The sequence below is a fragment of the Schistocerca cancellata genome, unplaced genomic scaffold (assembly GCF_023864275.1).
Source record: "Schistocerca cancellata isolate TAMUIC-IGC-003103 unplaced genomic scaffold, iqSchCanc2.1 HiC_scaffold_886, whole genome shotgun sequence".
In the NCBI taxonomy this organism is placed as follows: Eukaryota; Metazoa; Arthropoda; class Insecta; order Orthoptera; family Acrididae; genus Schistocerca; species Schistocerca cancellata.
The window spans coordinates 1-17116 of NW_026046896.1; the positions used below are offsets into that span (position 1 = coordinate 1).

The following is a 17116-nucleotide window of genomic DNA, read 5'->3' on the forward strand; positions in this document are numbered from 1 at the left end:
AAAATGCTGCTTAACTTCGGTGATCGGACGAGAACCCGTGTCGTCAGCGTGGCACAGAAGTCGGCGAGAACGTTTCCAGACGTGTGGACATCTTAGTCCTTGTACAGATCACTTGAGATTTGCCTGGCAGTCTCTCGCGCTGCCTTTTAGGGAAGCAATATGGAATAGCCCTTGGTGGGACGTAACCCACAGCCTTCCCGTTATTAGCATGACACACTAACTTAGTGAGCTTACTGCCCACGCAATACGGCCGCTTCAGAACTCCAGTACCTGAACCACCGTTTCATCTATCTTTATTAAGGCCCTACGATTCATTTAAACACGTATGTGTTGCTGTTGAGGTTTTCTCGCTGTCGCTTGGAACCCAGAGCCACAACACAACGACAACGGAAACGTCCGTGAGAAGAGCTAAACCTCGACACAGGAAAAGTATGTTCCGCTATTTCTTTCCGACCGCTCGGGCTATCGGACGTGCGACGCCTGCACCGCTGTCACTGTCGTCTCTAGTAAAATCTGCATGGCGTGTTTCTGCGTAATTTACTTGTTCTATAAGATGAAGGGAGTACGTTAGTTTCAGAATGTTCAAAATGCTTTGTCAGATGTGGGGTTCGAACCCAAGCTCCCTTACGGGAACCAGAGCTTAAATCTGGCGCCTTAGACCGCTCGGCCAATCTGACGTGCGAGGCATTCGCTCCAGTGACTTCCATCTCTATCTCAAGAACCTCGCTGCGAAATCTGTTTCTTTTTGGTAGGATGTAATTATGTCAGTTTTAGAATATTTAAGACACAATGTCAGACGTGGCGTAGGAAACGCACCCTCCCTTTCGGGAGCCAATGTGGCGCGTTGGACCGCTTTCTTCCGTCGTTTCCAGTTTGAACTGTAACTAGCAAAACTGTATTTAGTAATAGTAACATTTTCACATTGATGCAAAGAAAACTAGATATTAACGAACGGCAAATAAGGCCGTTTCCTAGCAACAGCCACGCTGTACATTACGCACTCGTGGGAAGCCAATGAAATACTTCCTGTGAGGCTCAAACTGTCGACCTTCACTTTACAATACTTAGGCACTGCCCCGGTGGGACCGACGCATACATACTGAAACGCCTTTGGATCGTCAGTGGGTACTTCATACTAGAAATTTCATATTCGCCCTGATGTGCATTAAAGGGCAGATTCTTCAGTGAAAGTTCGTTCTGCGCTCAGTTACAGTATATCGCCCTAGCAGCACCAGCAAAACGGGTTCAGATGTGCTCGCCTTCCACTCGGCGTTGAGCGCCTACAGCGAGATTGCCTTCGGCCTCTGGCGCCAGGAGGGAAGGCGACACATCACGGCGCAAGCAGCGCGTAGCAGAGGGCGGTGGTGGTGTGTCGGTCAGCATGGATGCTTCCCAAGTAGCTGGTCCGGGTTCGAAACCCGGACACCGCACGGAAGTTGTCTCCTTTACTCAGGAGAGTGTTTTCAACGCTCGCGATCGTCGAGTTTCCGAACTGTCGTGTTACGAATGGTTTTCCTTCGCCCCTCGTCGCGCTCCGCGTAGGCTAGTGCGGATTGCGATTCACAGCATCGTGTGTCCCCATGTGTCGACTTGTCTCGACTTTGCTCGGCTGACGCGAAAGCTGACGCTTGCAAATGGGCGTATATGTAGAGGACAGGCGCTAGAATCGACTGGGAGAGACCAACTCGACAAACACACAACGGACCCTTTCATTTGACTGTGGCCGCAGCTTCGCGAATTTGGGTACCGAGAGGCAAGAGACGGGTCAGCGTGCTGGACCGTATCATTACCGCGCAGCAACACCGAAAACTAAGGGAAAAGGCAAAATTAAAGAATCCAACAGCACGCAGACATCCTAGTTAGTCACCGAGCCGTGTACTAAGCACGCAAAAATGCTGCTTAACTTCGGTGATCGGACGAGAACCCGTGTCGTCAGCGTGGCACAGAAGTCGGCGAGAACGTTTCCAGACGTGTGGACATCTTAGTCCTTGTACAGATCACTTGAGATTTGCCTGGCAGTCTCTCGCGCTGCCTTTTAGGGAAGCAATATGGAATAGCCCTTGGTGGGACGTAACCCACAGCCTTCCCGTTATTAGCATGACACACTAACTTAGTGAGCTTACTGCCCACGCAATACGGCCGCTTCAGAACTCCAGTACCTGAACCACCGTTTCATCTATCTTTATTAAGGCCCTACGATTCATTTAAACACGTATGTGTTGCTGTTGAGGTTTTCTCGCTGTCGCTTGGAACCCAGAGCCACAACACAACGACAACGGAAACGTCCGTGAGAAGAGCTAAACCTCGACACAGGAAAAGTATGTTCCGCTATTTCTTTCCGACCGCTCGGGCTATCGGACGTGCGACGCCTGCACCGCTGTCACTGTCGTCTCTAGTAAAATCTGCATGGCGTGTTTCTGCGTAATTTACTTGTTCTATAAGATGAAGGGAGTACGTTAGTTTCAGAATGTTAAAAATGCTTTGTCAGATGTGGGGTTCGAACCCAAGCTCCCTTACGGGAACCAGAGCTTAAATCTGGCGCCTTAGACCGCTCGGCCAATCTGACGTGCGAGGCATTCGCTCCAGTGACTTCCATCTCTATCTCAAGAACCTCGCTGCGAAATCTGTTTCTTTTTTGGTAGGATGTAATTATGTCAGTTTTAGAATATTTAAGACACAATGTCAGACGTGGCGTAGGAAACGCACCCTCCCTTTCGGGAGCCAATGTGGCGCGTTGGACCGCTTTCTTCCGTCGTTTCCAGTTTGAACTGTAACTAGCAAAACTGTATTTAGTAATAGTAACATTTTCACATTGATGCAAAGAAAACTAGATATTAACGAACGGCAAATAAGGCCGTTTCCTAGCAACAGCCACGCTGTACATTACGCACTCGTGGGAAGCCAATGAAATACTTCCTGTGAGGCTCAAACTGTCGACCTTCACTTTACAATACTTAGGCACTGCCCCGGTGGGACCGACGCATACATACTGAAACGCCTTTGGATCGTCAGTGGGTACTTCATACTAGAAATTTCATATTCGCCCTGATGTGCATTAAAGGGCAGATTCTTCAGTGAAAGTTCGTTCTGCGCTCAGTTACAGTATATCGCCCTAGCAGCACCAGCAAAACGGGTTCAGATGTGCTCGCCTTCCACTCGGCGTTGAGCGCCTACAGCGAGATTGCCTTCGGCCTCTGGCGCCAGGAGGGAAGGCGACACATCACGGCGCAAGCAGCGCGTAGCAGAGGGCGGTGGTGGTGTGTCGGTCAGCATGGATGCTTCCCAAGTAGCTGGTCCGGGTTCGAAACCCGGACACCGCACGGAAGTTGTCTCCTTTACTCAGGAGAGTGTTTTCAACGCTCGCGATCGTCGAGTTTCCGAACTGTCGTGTTACGAATGGTTTTCCTTCGCCCCTCGTCGCGCTCCGCGTAGGCTAGTGCGGATTGCGATTCACAGCATCGTGTGTCCCCATGTGTCGACTTGTCTCGACTTTGCTCGGCTGACGCGAAAGCTGACGCTTGCAAATGGGCGTATATGTAGAGGACAGGCGCTAGAATCGACTGGGAGAGACCAACTCGACAAACACACAACGGACCCTTTCATTTGACTGTGGCCGCAGCTTCGCGAATTTGGGTTACCGAGAGGCAAGAGACGGGTCAGCGTGCTGGACCGTATCATTACCGCGCAGCAACACCGAAAACTAAGGGAAAAGGCAAAATTAAAGAATCCAACAGCACGCAGACATCCTAGTTAGTCACCGAGCCGTGTACTAAGCACGCAAAAATGCTGCTTAACTTCGGTGATCGGACGAGAACCCGTGTCGTCAGCGTGGCACAGAAGTCGGCGAGAACGTTTCCAGACGTGTGGACATCTTAGTCCTTGTACAGATCACTTGAGATTTGCCTGGCAGTCTCTCGCGCTGCCTTTTAGGGAAGCAATATGGAATAGCCCTTGGTGGGACGTAACCCACAGCCTTCCCGTTATTAGCATGACACACTAACTTAGTGAGCTTACTGCCCACGCAATACGGCCGCTTCAGAACTCCAGTACCTGAACCACCGTTTCATCTATCTTTATTAAGGCCCTACGATTCATTTAAACACGTATGTGTTGCTGTTGAGGTTTTCTCGCTGTCGCTTGGAACCCAGAGCCACAACACAACGACAACGGAAACGTCCGTGAGAAGAGCTAAACCTCGACACAGGAAAAGTATGTTCCGCTATTTCTTTCCGACCGCTCGGGCTATCGGACGTGCGACGCCTGCACCGCTGTCACTGTCGTCTCTAGTAAAATCTGCATGTGTTTCTGCGTAATTTACTTGTTCTATAAGATGAAGGGAGTACGTTAGTTTCAGAATGTTCAAAATGCTTTGTCAGATGTGGGGTTCGAACCCAAGCTCCCTTACGGGAACCAGAGCTTAAATCTGGCGCCTTAGACCGCTCGGCCAATCTGACGTGCGAGGCATTCGCTCCAGTGACTTCCATCTCTATCTCAAGAACCTCGCTGCGAAATCTGTTTCTTTTTTGGTAGGATGTAATTATGTCAGTTTTAGAATATTTAAGACACAATGTCAGACGTGGCGTAGGAAACGCACCCTCCCTTTCGGGGAGCCAATGTGGCGCGTTGGACCGCTTTCTTCCGTCGTTTCCAGTTTGAACTGTAACTAGCAAAACTGTATTTAGTAATAGTAACATTTTCACATTGATGCAAAGAAAACTAGATATTAACGAACGGCAAATAAGGCCGTTTCCTAGCAACAGCCACGCTGTACATTACGCACTCGTGGGAAGCCAATGAAATACTTCCTGTGAGGCTCAAACTGTCGACCTTCACTTTACAATACTTAGGCACTGCCCCGGTGGGACCGACGCATACATACTGAAACGCCTTTGGATCGTCAGTGGGTACTTCATACTAGAAATTTCATATTCGCCCTGATGTGCATTAAAGGGCAGATTCTTCAGTGAAAGTTCGTTCTGCGCTCAGTTACAGTATATCGCCCTAGCAGCACCAGCAAAACGGGTTCAGATGTGCTCGCCTTCCACTCGGCGTTGAGCGCCTACAGCGAGATTGCCTTCGGCCTCTGGCGCCAGGAGGGAAGGCGACACATCACGGCGCAAGCAGCGCGTAGCAGAGGGCGGTGGTGGTGTGTCGGTCAGCATGGATGCTTCCCAAGTAGCTGGTCCGGGTTCGAAACCCGGACACCGCACGGAAGTTGTCTCCTTTACTCAGGAGAGTGTTTTCAACGCTCGCGATCGTCGAGTTTCCGAACTGTCGTGTTACGAATGGTTTTCCTTCGCCCCTCGTCGCGCTCCGCGTAGGCTAGTGCGGATTGCGATTCACAGCATCGTGTGTCCCCATGTGTCGACTTGTCTCGACTTTGCTCGGCTGACGCGAAAGCTGACGCTTGCAAATGGGCGTATATGTAGAGGACAGGCGCTAGAATCGACTGGGAGAGACCAACTCGACAAACACACAACGGACCCTTTCATTTGACTGTGGCCGCAGCTTCGCGAATTTGGGTACCGAGAGGCAAGAGACGGGTCAGCGTGCTGGACCGTATCATTACCGCGCAGCAACACCGAAAACTAAGGGAAAAGGCAAAATTAAAGAATCCAACAGCACGCAGACATCCTAGTTAGTCACCGAGCCGTGTACTAAGCACGCAAAAATGCTGCTTAACTTCGGTGATCGGACGAGAACCCGTGTCGTCAGCGTGGCACAGAAGTCGGCGAGAACGTTTCCAGACGTGTGGACATCTTAGTCCTTGTACAGATCACTTGAGATTTGCCTGGCAGTCTCTCGCGCTGCCTTTTAGGGAAGCAATATGGAATAGCCCTTGGTGGGACGTAACCCACAGCCTTCCCGTTATTAGCATGACACACTAACTTAGTGAGCTTACTGCCCACGCAATACGGCCGCTTCAGAACTCCAGTACCTGAACCACCGTTTCATCTATCTTTATTAAGGCCCTACGATTCATTTAAACACGTATGTGTTGCTGTTGAGGTTTTCTCGCTGTCGCTTGGAACCCAGAGCCACAACACAACGACAACGGAAACGTCCGTGAGAAGAGCTAAACCTCGACACAGGAAAAGTATGTTCCGCTATTTCTTTCCGACCGCTCGGGCTATCGGACGTGCGACGCCTGCACCGCTGTCACTGTCGTCTCTAGTAAAATCTGCATGGCGTGTTTCTGCGTAATTTACTTGTTCTATAAGATGAAGGGAGTACGTTAGTTTCAGAATGTTCAAAATGCTTTGTCAGATGTGGGGTTCGAACCCAAGCTCCCTTACGGGAACCAGAGCTTAAATCTGGCGCCTTAGACCGCTCGGCCAATCTGACGTGCGAGGCATTCGCTCCAGTGACTTCCATCTCTATCTCAAGAACCTCGCTGCGAAATCTGTTTCTTTTTTGGTAGGATGTAATTATGTCAGTTTTAGAATATTTAAGACACAATGTCAGACGTGGCGTAGGAAACGCACCCTCCCTTTCGGGAGCCAATGTGGCGCGTTGGACCGCTTTCTTCCGTCGTTTCCAGTTTGAACTGTAACTAGCAAAACTGTATTTAGTAATAGTAACATTTTCACATTGATGCAAAGAAAACTAGATATTAACGAACGGCAAATAAGGCCGTTTCCTAGCAACAGCCACGCTGTACATTACGCACTCGTGGGAAGCCAATGAAATACTTCCTGTGAGGCTCAAACTGTCGACCTTCACTTTACAATACTTAGGCACTGCCCCGGTGGGACCGACGCATACATACTGAAACGCCTTTGGATCGTCAGTGGGTACTTCATACTAGAAATTTCATATTCGCCCTGATGTGCATTAAAGGGCAGATTCTTCAGTGAAAGTTCGTTCTGCGCTCAGTTACAGTATATCGCCCTAGCAGCACCAGCAAAACGGGTTCAGATGTGCTCGCCTTCCACTCGGCGTTGAGCGCCTACAGCGAGATTGCCTTCGGCCTCTGGCGCCAGGAGGGAAGGCGACACATCACGGCGCAAGCAGCGCGTAGCAGAGGGCGGTGGTGGTGTGTCGGTCAGCATGGATGCTTCCCAAGTAGCTGGTCCGGGTTCGAAACCCGGACACCGCACGGAAGTTGTCTCCTTTACTCAGGAGAGTGTTTTCAACGCTCGCGATCGTCGAGTTTCCGAACTGTCGTGTTACGAATGGTTTTCCTTCGCCCCTCGTCGCGCTCCGCGTAGGCTAGTGCGGATTGCGATTCACAGCATCGTGTGTCCCCATGTGTCGACTTGTCTCGACTTTGCTCGGCTGACGCGAAAGCTGACGCTTGCAAATGGGCGTATATGTAGAGGACAGGCGCTAGAATCGACTGGGAGAGACCAACTCGACAAACACACAACGGACCCTTTCATTTGACTGTGGCCGCAGCTTCGCGAATTTGGGTACCGAGAGGCAAGAGACGGGTCAGCGTGCTGGACCGTATCATTACCGCGCAGCAACACCGAAAACTAAGGGAAAAGGCAAAATTAAAGAATCCAACAGCACGCAGACATCCTAGTTAGTCACCGAGCCGTGTACTAAGCACGCAAAAATGCTGCTTAACTTCGGTGATCGGACGAGAACCCGTGTCGTCAGCGTGGCACAGAAGTCGGCGAGAACGTTTCCAGACGTGTGGACATCTTAGTCCTTGTACAGATCACTTGAGATTTGCCTGGCAGTCTCTCGCGCTGCCTTTTAGGGAAGCAATATGGAATAGCCCTTGGTGGGACGTAACCCACAGCCTTCCCGTTATTAGCATGACACACTAACTTAGTGAGCTTACTGCCCACGCAATACGGCCGCTTCAGAACTCCAGTACCTGAACCACCGTTTCATCTATCTTTATTAAGGCCCTACGATTCATTTAAACACGTATGTGTTGCTGTTGAGGTTTTCTCGCTGTCGCTTGGAACCCAGAGCCACAACACAACGACAACGGAAACGTCCGTGAGAAGAGCTAAACCTCGACACAGGAAAAGTATGTTCCGCTATTTCTTTCCGACCGCTCGGGCTATCGGACGTGCGACGCCTGCACCGCTGTCACTGTCGTCTCTAGTAAAATCTGCATGGCGTGTTTCTGCGTAATTTACTTGTTCTATAAGATGAAGGGAGTACGTTAGTTTCAGAATGTTCAAAATGCTTTGTCAGATGTGGGGTTCGAACCCAAGCTCCCTTACGGGAACCAGAGCTTAAATCTGGCGCCTTAGACCGCTCGGCCAATCTGACGTGCGAGGCATTCGCTCCAGTGACTTCCATCTCTATCTCAAGAACCTCGCTGCGAAATCTGTTTCTTTTTTGGTAGGATGTAATTATGTCAGTTTTAGAATATTTAAGACACAATGTCAGACGTGGCGTAGGAAACGCACCCTCCCTTTCGGGAGCCAATGTGGCGCGTTGGACCGCTTTCTTCCGTCGTTTCCAGTTTGAACTGTAACTAGCAAAACTGTATTTAGTAATAGTAACATTTTCACATTGATGCAAAGAAAACTAGATATTAACGAACGGCAAATAAGGCCGTTTCCTAGCAACAGCCACGCTGTACATTACGCACTCGTGGGAAGCCAATGAAATACTTCCTGTGAGGCTCAAACTGTCGACCTTCACTTTACAATACTTAGGCACTGCCCCGGTGGGACCGACGCATACATACTGAAACGCCTTTGGATCGTCAGTGGGTACTTCATACTAGAAATTTCATATTCGCCCTGATGTGCATTAAAGGGCAGATTCTTCAGTGAAAGTTCGTTCTGCGCTCAGTTACAGTATATCGCCCTAGCAGCACCAGCAAAACGGGTTCAGATGTGCTCGCCTTCCACTCGGCGTTGAGCGCCTACAGCGAGATTGCCTTCGGCCTCTGGCGCCAGGAGGGAAGGCGACACATCACGGCGCAAGCAGCGCGTAGCAGAGGGCGGTGGTGGTGTGTCGGTCAGCATGGATGCTTCCCAAGTAGCTGGTCCGGGTTCGAAACCCGGACACCGCACGGAAGTTGTCTCCTTTACTCAGGAGAGTGTTTTCAACGCTCGCGATCGTCGAGTTTCCGAACTGTCGTGTTACGAATGGTTTTCCTTCGCCCCTCGTCGCGCTCCGCGTAGGCTAGTGCGGATTGCGATTCACAGCATCGTGTGTCCCCATGTGTCGACTTGTCTCGACTTTGCTCGGCTGACGCGAAAGCTGACGCTTGCAAATGGGCGTATATGTAGAGGACAGGCGCTAGAATCGACTGGGAGAGACCAACTCGACAAACACACAACGGACCCTTTCATTTGACTGTGGCCGCAGCTTCGCGAATTTGGGTACCGAGAGGCAAGAGACGGGTCAGCGTGCTGGACCGTATCATTACCGCGCAGCAACACCGAAAACTAAGGGAAAAGGCAAAATTAAAGAATCCAACAGCACGCAGACATCCTAGTTAGTCACCGAGCCGTGTACTAAGCACGCAAAAATGCTGCTTAACTTCGGTGATCGGACGAGAACCCGTGTCGTCAGCGTGGCACAGAAGTCGGCGAGAACGTTTCCAGACGTGTGGACATCTTAGTCCTTGTACAGATCACTTGAGATTTGCCTGGCAGTCTCTCGCGCTGCCTTTTAGGGAAGCAATATGGAATAGCCCTTGGTGGGACGTAACCCACAGCCTTCCCGTTATTAGCATGACACACTAACTTAGTGAGCTTACTGCCCACGCAATACGGCCGCTTCAGAACTCCAGTACCTGAACCACCGTTTCATCTATCTTTATTAAGGCCCTACGATTCATTTAAACACGTATGTGTTGCTGTTGAGGTTTTCTCGCTGTCGCTTGGAACCCAGAGCCACAACACAACGACAACGGAAACGTCCGTGAGAAGAGCTAAACCTCGACACAGGAAAAGTATGTTCCGCTATTTCTTTCCGACCGCTCGGGCTATCGGACGTGCGACGCCTGCACCGCTGTCACTGTCGTCTCTAGTAAAATCTGCATGGCGTGTTTCTGCGTAATTTACTTGTTCTATAAGATGAAGGGAGTACGTTAGTTTCAGAATGTTCAAAATGCTTTGTCAGATGTGGGGTTCGAACCCAAGCTCCCTTACGGGAACCAGAGCTTAAATCTGGCGCCTTAGACCGCTCGGCCAATCTGACGTGCGAGGCATTCGCTCCAGTGACTTCCATCTCTATCTCAAGAACCTCGCTGCGAAATCTGTTTCTTTTTTGGTAGGATGTAATTATGTCAGTTTTAGAATATTTAAGACACAATGTCAGACGTGGCGTAGGAAACGCACCCTCCCTTTCGGGAGCCAATGTGGCGCGTTGGACCGCTTTCTTCCGTCGTTTCCAGTTTGAACTGTAACTAGCAAAACTGTATTTAGTAATAGTAACATTTTCACATTGATGCAAAGAAAACTAGATATTAACGAACGGCAAATAAGGCCGTTTCCTAGCAACAGCCACGCTGTACATTACGCACTCGTGGGAAGCCAATGAAATACTTCCTGTGAGGCTCAAACTGTCGACCTTCACTTTACAATACTTAGGCACTGCCCCGGTGGGACCGACGCATACATACTGAAACGCCTTTGGATCGTCAGTGGGTACTTCATACTAGAAATTTCATATTCGCCCTGATGTGCATTAAAGGGCAGATTCTTCAGTGAAAGTTCGTTCTGCGCTCAGTTACAGTATATCGCCCTAGCAGCACCAGCAAAACGGGTTCAGATGTGCTCGCCTTCCACTCGGCGTTGAGCGCCTACAGCGAGATTGCCTTCGGCCTCTGGCGCCAGGAGGGAAGGCGACACATCACGGCGCAAGCAGCGCGTAGCAGAGGGCGGTGGTGGTGTGTCGGTCAGCATGGATGCTTCCCAAGTAGCTGGTCCGGGTTCGAAACCCGGACACCGCACGGAAGTTGTCTCCTTTACTCAGGAGAGTGTTTTCAACGCTCGCGATCGTCGAGTTTCCGAACTGTCGTGTTACGAATGGTTTTCCTTCGCCCCTCGTCGCGCTCCGCGTAGGCTAGTGCGGATTGCGATTCACAGCATCGTGTGTCCCCATGTGTCGACTTGTCTCGACTTTGCTCGGCTGACGCGAAAGCTGACGCTTGCAAATGGGCGTATATGTAGAGGACAGGCGCTAGAATCGACTGGGAGAGACCAACTCGACAAACACACAACGGACCCTTTCATTTGACTGTGGCCGCAGCTTCGCGAATTTGGGTACCGAGAGGCAAGAGACGGGTCAGCGTGCTGGACCGTATCATTACCGCGCAGCAACACCGAAAACTAAGGGAAAAGGCAAAATTAAAGAATCCAACAGCACGCAGACATCCTAGTTAGTCACCGAGCCGTGTACTAAGCACGCAAAAATGCTGCTTAACTTCGGTGATCGGACGAGAACCCGTGTCGTCAGCGTGGCACAGAAGTCGGCGAGAACGTTTCCAGACGTGTGGACATCTTAGTCCTTGTACAGATCACTTGAGATTTGCCTGGCAGTCTCTCGCGCTGCCTTTTAGGGAAGCAATATGGAATAGCCCTTGGTGGGACGTAACCCACAGCCTTCCCGTTATTAGCATGACACACTAACTTAGTGAGCTTACTGCCCACGCAATACGGCCGCTTCAGAACTCCAGTACCTGAACCACCGTTTCATCTATCTTTATTAAGGCCCTACGATTCATTTAAACACGTATGTGTTGCTGTTGAGGTTTTCTCGCTGTCGCTTGGAACCCAGAGCCACAACACAACGACAACGGAAACGTCCGTGAGAAGAGCTAAACCTCGACACAGGAAAAGTATGTTCCGCTATTTCTTTCCGACCGCTCGGGCTATCGGACGTGCGACGCCTGCACCGCTGTCACTGTCGTCTCTAGTAAAATCTGCATGGCGTGTTTCTGCGTAATTTACTTGTTCTATAAGATGAAGGGAGTACGTTAGTTTCAGAATGTTCAAAATGCTTTGTCAGATGTGGGGTTCGAACCCAAGCTCCCTTACGGGAACCAGAGCTTAAATCTGGCGCCTTAGACCGCTCGGCCAATCTGACGTGCGAGGCATTCGCTCCAGTGACTTCCATCTCTATCTCAAGAACCTCGCTGCGAAATCTGTTTCTTTTTTGGTAGGATGTAATTATGTCAGTTTTAGAATATTTAAGACACAATGTCAGACGTGGCGTAGGAAACGCACCCTCCCTTTCGGGAGCCAATGTGGCGCGTTGGACCGCTTTCTTCCGTCGTTTCCAGTTTGAACTGTAACTAGCAAAACTGTATTTAGTAATAGTAACATTTTCACATTGATGCAAAGAAAACTAGATATTAACGAACGGCAAATAAGGCCGTTTCCTAGCAACAGCCACGCTGTACATTACGCACTCGTGGGAAGCCAATGAAATACTTCCTGTGAGGCTCAAACTGTCGACCTTCACTTTACAATACTTAGGCACTGCCCCGGTGGGACCGACGCATACATACTGAAACGCCTTTGGATCGTCAGTGGGTACTTCATACTAGAAATTTCATATTCACCCTGATGTGCATTAAAGGGCAGATTCTTCAGTGAAAGTTCGTTCTGCGCTCAGTTACAGTATATCGCCCTAGCAGCACCAGCAAAACGGGTTCAGATGTGCTCGCCTTCCACTCGGCGTTGAGCGCCTACAGCGAGATTGCCTTCGGCCTCTGGCGCCAGGAGGGAAGGCGACACATCACGGCGCAAGCAGCGCGTAGCAGAGGGCGGTGGTGGTGTGTCGGTCAGCATGGATGCTTCCCAAGTAGCTGGTCCGGGTTCGAAACCCGGACACCGCACGGAAGTTGTCTCCTTTACTCAGGAGAGTGTTTTCAACGCTCGCGATCGTCGAGTTTCCGAACTGTCGTGTTACGAATGGTTTTCCTTCGCCCCTCGTCGCGCTCCGCGTAGGCTAGTGCGGATTGCGATTCACAGCATCGTGTGTCCCCATGTGTCGACTTGTCTCGACTTTGCTCGGCTGACGCGAAAGCTGACGCTTGCAAATGGGCGTATATGTAGAGGACAGGCGCTAGAATCGACTGGGAGAGACCAACTCGACAAACACACAACGGACCCTTTCATTTGACTGTGGCCGCAGCTTCGCGAATTTGGGTACCGAGAGGCAAGAGACGGGTCAGCGTGCTGGACCGTATCATTACCGCGCAGCAACACCGAAAACTAAGGGAAAAGGCAAAATTAAAGAATCCAACAGCACGCAGACATCCTAGTTAGTCACCGAGCCGTGTACTAAGCACGCAAAAATGCTGCTTAACTTCGGTGATCGGACGAGAACCCGTGTCGTCAGCGTGGCACAGAAGTCGGCGAGAACGTTTCCAGACGTGTGGACATCTTAGTCCTTGTACAGATCACTTGAGATTTGCCTGGCAGTCTCTCGCGCTGCCTTTTAGGGAAGCAATATGGAATAGCCCTTGGTGGGACGTAACCCACAGCCTTCCCGTTATTAGCATGACACACTAACTTAGTGAGCTTACTGCCCACGCAATACGGCCGCTTCAGAACTCCAGTACCTGAACCACCGTTTCATCTATCTTTATTAAGGCCCTACGATTCATTTAAACACGTATGTGTTGCTGTTGAGGTTTTCTCGCTGTCGCTTGGAACCCAGAGCCACAACACAACGACAACGGAAACGTCCGTGAGAAGAGCTAAACCTCGACACAGGAAAAGTATGTTCCGCTATTTCTTTCCGACCGCTCGGGCTATCGGACGTGCGACGCCTGCACCGCTGTCACTGTCGTCTCTAGTAAAATCTGCATGGCGTGTTTCTGCGTAATTTACTTGTTCTATAAGACGAAGGGAGTACGTTAGTTTCAGAATGTTCAAAATGCTTTGTCAGATGTGGGGTTCGAACCCAAGCTCCCTTACGGGAACCAGAGCTTAAATCTGGCGCCTTAGACCGCTCGGCCAATCTGACGTGCGAGGCATTCGCTCCAGTGACTTCCATCTCTATCTCAAGAACCTCGCTGCGAAATCTGTTTCTTTTTTGGTAGGATGTAATTATGTCAGTTTTAGAATATTTAAGACACAATGTCAGACGTGGCGTAGGAAACGCACCCTCCCTTTCGGGAGCCAATGTGGCGCGTTGGACCGCTTTCTTCCGTCGTTTCCAGTTTGAACTGTAACTAGCAAAACTGTATTTAGTAATAGTAACATTTTCACATTGATGCAAAGAAAACTAGATATTAACGAACGGCAAATAAGGCCGTTTCCTAGCAACAGCCACGCTGTACATTACGCACTCGTGGGAAGCCAATGAAATACTTCCTGTGAGGCTCAAACTGTCGACCTTCACTTTACAATACTTAGGCACTGCCCCGGTGGGACCGACGCATACATACTGAAACGCCTTTGGATCGTCAGTGGGTACTTCATACTAGAAATTTCATATTCACCCTGATGTGCATTAAAGGGCAGATTCTTCAGTGAAAGTTCGTTCTGCGCTCAGTTACAGTATATCGCCCTAGCAGCACCAGCAAAACGGGTTCAGATGTGCTCGCCTTCCACTCGGCGTTGAGCGCCTACAGCGAGATTGCCTTCGGCCTCTGGCGCCAGGAGGGAAGGCGACACATCACGGCGCAAGCAGCGCGTAGCAGAGGGCGGTGGTGGTGTGTCGGTCAGCATGGATGCTTCCCAAGTAGCTGGTCCGGGTTCGAAACCCGGACACCGCACGGAAGTTGTCTCCTTTACTCAGGAGAGTGTTTTCAACGCTCGCGATCGTCGAGTTTCCGAACTGTCGTGTTACGAATGGTTTTCCTTCGCCCCTCGTCGCGCTCCGCGTAGGCTAGTGCGGATTGCGATTCACAGCATCGTGTGTCCCCATGTGTCGACTTGTCTCGACTTTGCTCGGCTGACGCGAAAGCTGACGCTTGCAAATGGGCGTATATGTAGAGGACAGGCGCTAGAATCGACTGGGAGAGACCAACTCGACAAACACACAACGGACCCTTTCATTTGACTGTGGCCGCAGCTTCGCGAATTTGGGTACCGAGAGGCAAGAGACGGGTCAGCGTGCTGGACCGTATCATTACCGCGCAGCAACACCGAAAACTAAGGGAAAAGGCAAAATTAAAGAATCCAACAGCACGCAGACATCCTAGTTAGTCACCGAGCCGTGTACTAAGCACGCAAAAATGCTGCTTAACTTCGGTGATCGGACGAGAACCCGTGTCGTCAGCGTGGCACAGAAGTCGGCGAGAACGTTTCCAGACGTGTGGACATCTTAGTCCTTGTACAGATCACTTGAGATTTGCCTGGCAGTCTCTCGCGCTGCCTTTTAGGGAAGCAATATGGAATAGCCCTTGGTGGGACGTAACCCACAGCCTTCCCGTTATTAGCATGACACACTAACTTAGTGAGCTTACTGCCCACGCAATACGGCCGCTTCAGAACTCCAGTACCTGAACCACCGTTTCATCTATCTTTATTAAGGCCCTACGATTCATTTAAACACGTATGTGTTGCTGTTGAGGTTTTCTCGCTGTCGCTTGGAACCCAGAGCCACAACACAACGACAACGGAAACGTCCGTGAGAAGAGCTAAACCTCGACACAGGAAAAGTATGTTCCGCTATTTCTTTCCGACCGCTCGGGCTATCGGACGTGCGACGCCTGCACCGCTGTCACTGTCGTCTCTAGTAAAATCTGCATGGCGTGTTTCTGCGTAATTTACTTGTTCTATAAGACGAAGGGAGTACGTTAGTTTCAGAATGTTCAAAATGCTTTGTCAGATGTGGGGTTCGAACCCAAGCTCCCTTACGGGAACCAGAGCTTAAATCTGGCGCCTTAGACCGCTCGGCCAATCTGACGTGCGAGGCATTCGCTCCAGTGACTTCCATCTCTATCTCAAGAACCTCGCTGCGAAATCTGTTTCTTTTTTGGTAGGATGTAATTATGTCAGTTTTAGAATATTTAAGACACAATGTCAGACGTGGCGTAGGAAACGCACCCTCCCTTTCGGGAGCCAATGTGGCGCGTTGGACCGCTTTCTTCCGTCGTTTCCAGTTTGAACTGTAACTAGCAAAACTGTATTTAGTAATAGTAACATTTTCACATTGATGCAAAGAAAACTAGATATTAACGAACGGCAAATAAGGCCGTTTCCTAGCAACAGCCACGCTGTACATTACGCACTCGTGGGAAGCCAATGAAATACTTCCTGTGAGGCTCAAACTGTCGACCTTCACTTTACAATACTTAGGCACTGCCCCGGTGGGACCGACGCATACATACTGAAACGCCTTTGGATCGTCAGTGGGTACTTCATACTAGAAATTTCATATTCACCCTGATGTGCATTAAAGGGCAGATTCTTCAGTGAAAGTTCGTTCTGCGCTCAGTTACAGTATATCGCCCTAGCAGCACCAGCAAAACGGGTTCAGATGTGCTCGCCTTCCACTCGGCGTTGAGCGCCTACAGCGAGATTGCCTTCGGCCTCTGGCGCCAGGAGGGAAGGCGACACATCACGGCGCAAGCAGCGCGTAGCAGAGGGCGGTGGTGGTGTGTCGGTCAGCATGGATGCTTCCCAAGTAGCTGGTCCGGGTTCGAAACCCGGACACCGCACGGAAGTTGTCTCCTTTACTCAGGAGAGTGTTTTCAACGCTCGCGATCGTCGAGTTTCCGAACTGTCGTGTTACGAATGGTTTTCCTTCGCCCCTCGTCGCGCTCCGCGTAGGCTAGTGCGGATTGCGATTCACAGCATCGTGTGTCCCCATGTGTCGACTTGTCTCGACTTTGCTCGGCTGACGCGAAAGCTGACGCTTGCAAATGGGCGTATATGTAGAGGACAGGCGCTAGAATCGACTGGGAGAGACCAACTCGACAAACACACAACGGACCCTTTCATTTGACTGTGGCCGCAGCTTCGCGAATTTGGGTACCGAGAGGCAAGAGACGGGTCAGCGTGCTGGACCGTATCATTACCGCGCAGCAACACCGAAAACTAAGGGAAAAGGCAAAATTAAAGAATCCAACAGCACGCAGACATCCTAGTTAGTCACCGAGCCGTGTACTAAGCACGCAAAAATGCTGCTTAACTTCGGTGATCGGACGAGAACCCGTGTCGTCAGCGTGGCACAGAAGTCGGCGAGAACGTTTCCAGACGTGTGGACATCTTAGTCCTTGTACAGA

The 17116-nt window shown here is 50.5% G+C and overlaps 9 non-coding genes across 9 annotated transcripts; all 9 read right to left on the reverse strand.

Annotated features, from left to right (window-relative positions):
- Positions 1-593: 593 nt before the first annotated feature.
- Positions 594-677, reverse strand: Trnal-uaa (transfer RNA leucine (anticodon UAA)). Its single transcript has one exon. It is a non-coding gene; the product is annotated as a tRNA-Leu (tRNA).
- A 1805-nt stretch (positions 678-2482) lies between these two features.
- Trnal-uaa (transfer RNA leucine (anticodon UAA)) lies at positions 2483-2566 on the reverse strand. The gene has a single exon. It is a non-coding gene; the product is annotated as a tRNA-Leu (tRNA).
- Positions 2567-4370: 1804 nt separating this feature from the next.
- Positions 4371-4454, reverse strand: Trnal-uaa (transfer RNA leucine (anticodon UAA)). Its single transcript has one exon. It is a non-coding gene; the product is annotated as a tRNA-Leu (tRNA).
- Positions 4455-6261: 1807 nt separating this feature from the next.
- Trnal-uaa (transfer RNA leucine (anticodon UAA)) lies at positions 6262-6345 on the reverse strand. The gene has a single exon. It is a non-coding gene; the product is annotated as a tRNA-Leu (tRNA).
- Positions 6346-8151: 1806 nt separating this feature from the next.
- Positions 8152-8235, reverse strand: Trnal-uaa (transfer RNA leucine (anticodon UAA)). The gene has a single exon. It is a non-coding gene; the product is annotated as a tRNA-Leu (tRNA).
- Positions 8236-10041: 1806 nt separating this feature from the next.
- On the reverse strand, positions 10042-10125 carry Trnal-uaa (transfer RNA leucine (anticodon UAA)). The gene has a single exon. It is a non-coding gene; the product is annotated as a tRNA-Leu (tRNA).
- Positions 10126-11931: 1806 nt separating this feature from the next.
- On the reverse strand, positions 11932-12015 carry Trnal-uaa (transfer RNA leucine (anticodon UAA)). Its single transcript has one exon. It is a non-coding gene; the product is annotated as a tRNA-Leu (tRNA).
- Positions 12016-13821: 1806 nt separating this feature from the next.
- On the reverse strand, positions 13822-13905 carry Trnal-uaa (transfer RNA leucine (anticodon UAA)). Its single transcript has one exon. It is a non-coding gene; the product is annotated as a tRNA-Leu (tRNA).
- A 1806-nt stretch (positions 13906-15711) lies between these two features.
- On the reverse strand, positions 15712-15795 carry Trnal-uaa (transfer RNA leucine (anticodon UAA)). Its single transcript has one exon. It is a non-coding gene; the product is annotated as a tRNA-Leu (tRNA).
- Positions 15796-17116: the final 1321 nt, after the last annotated feature.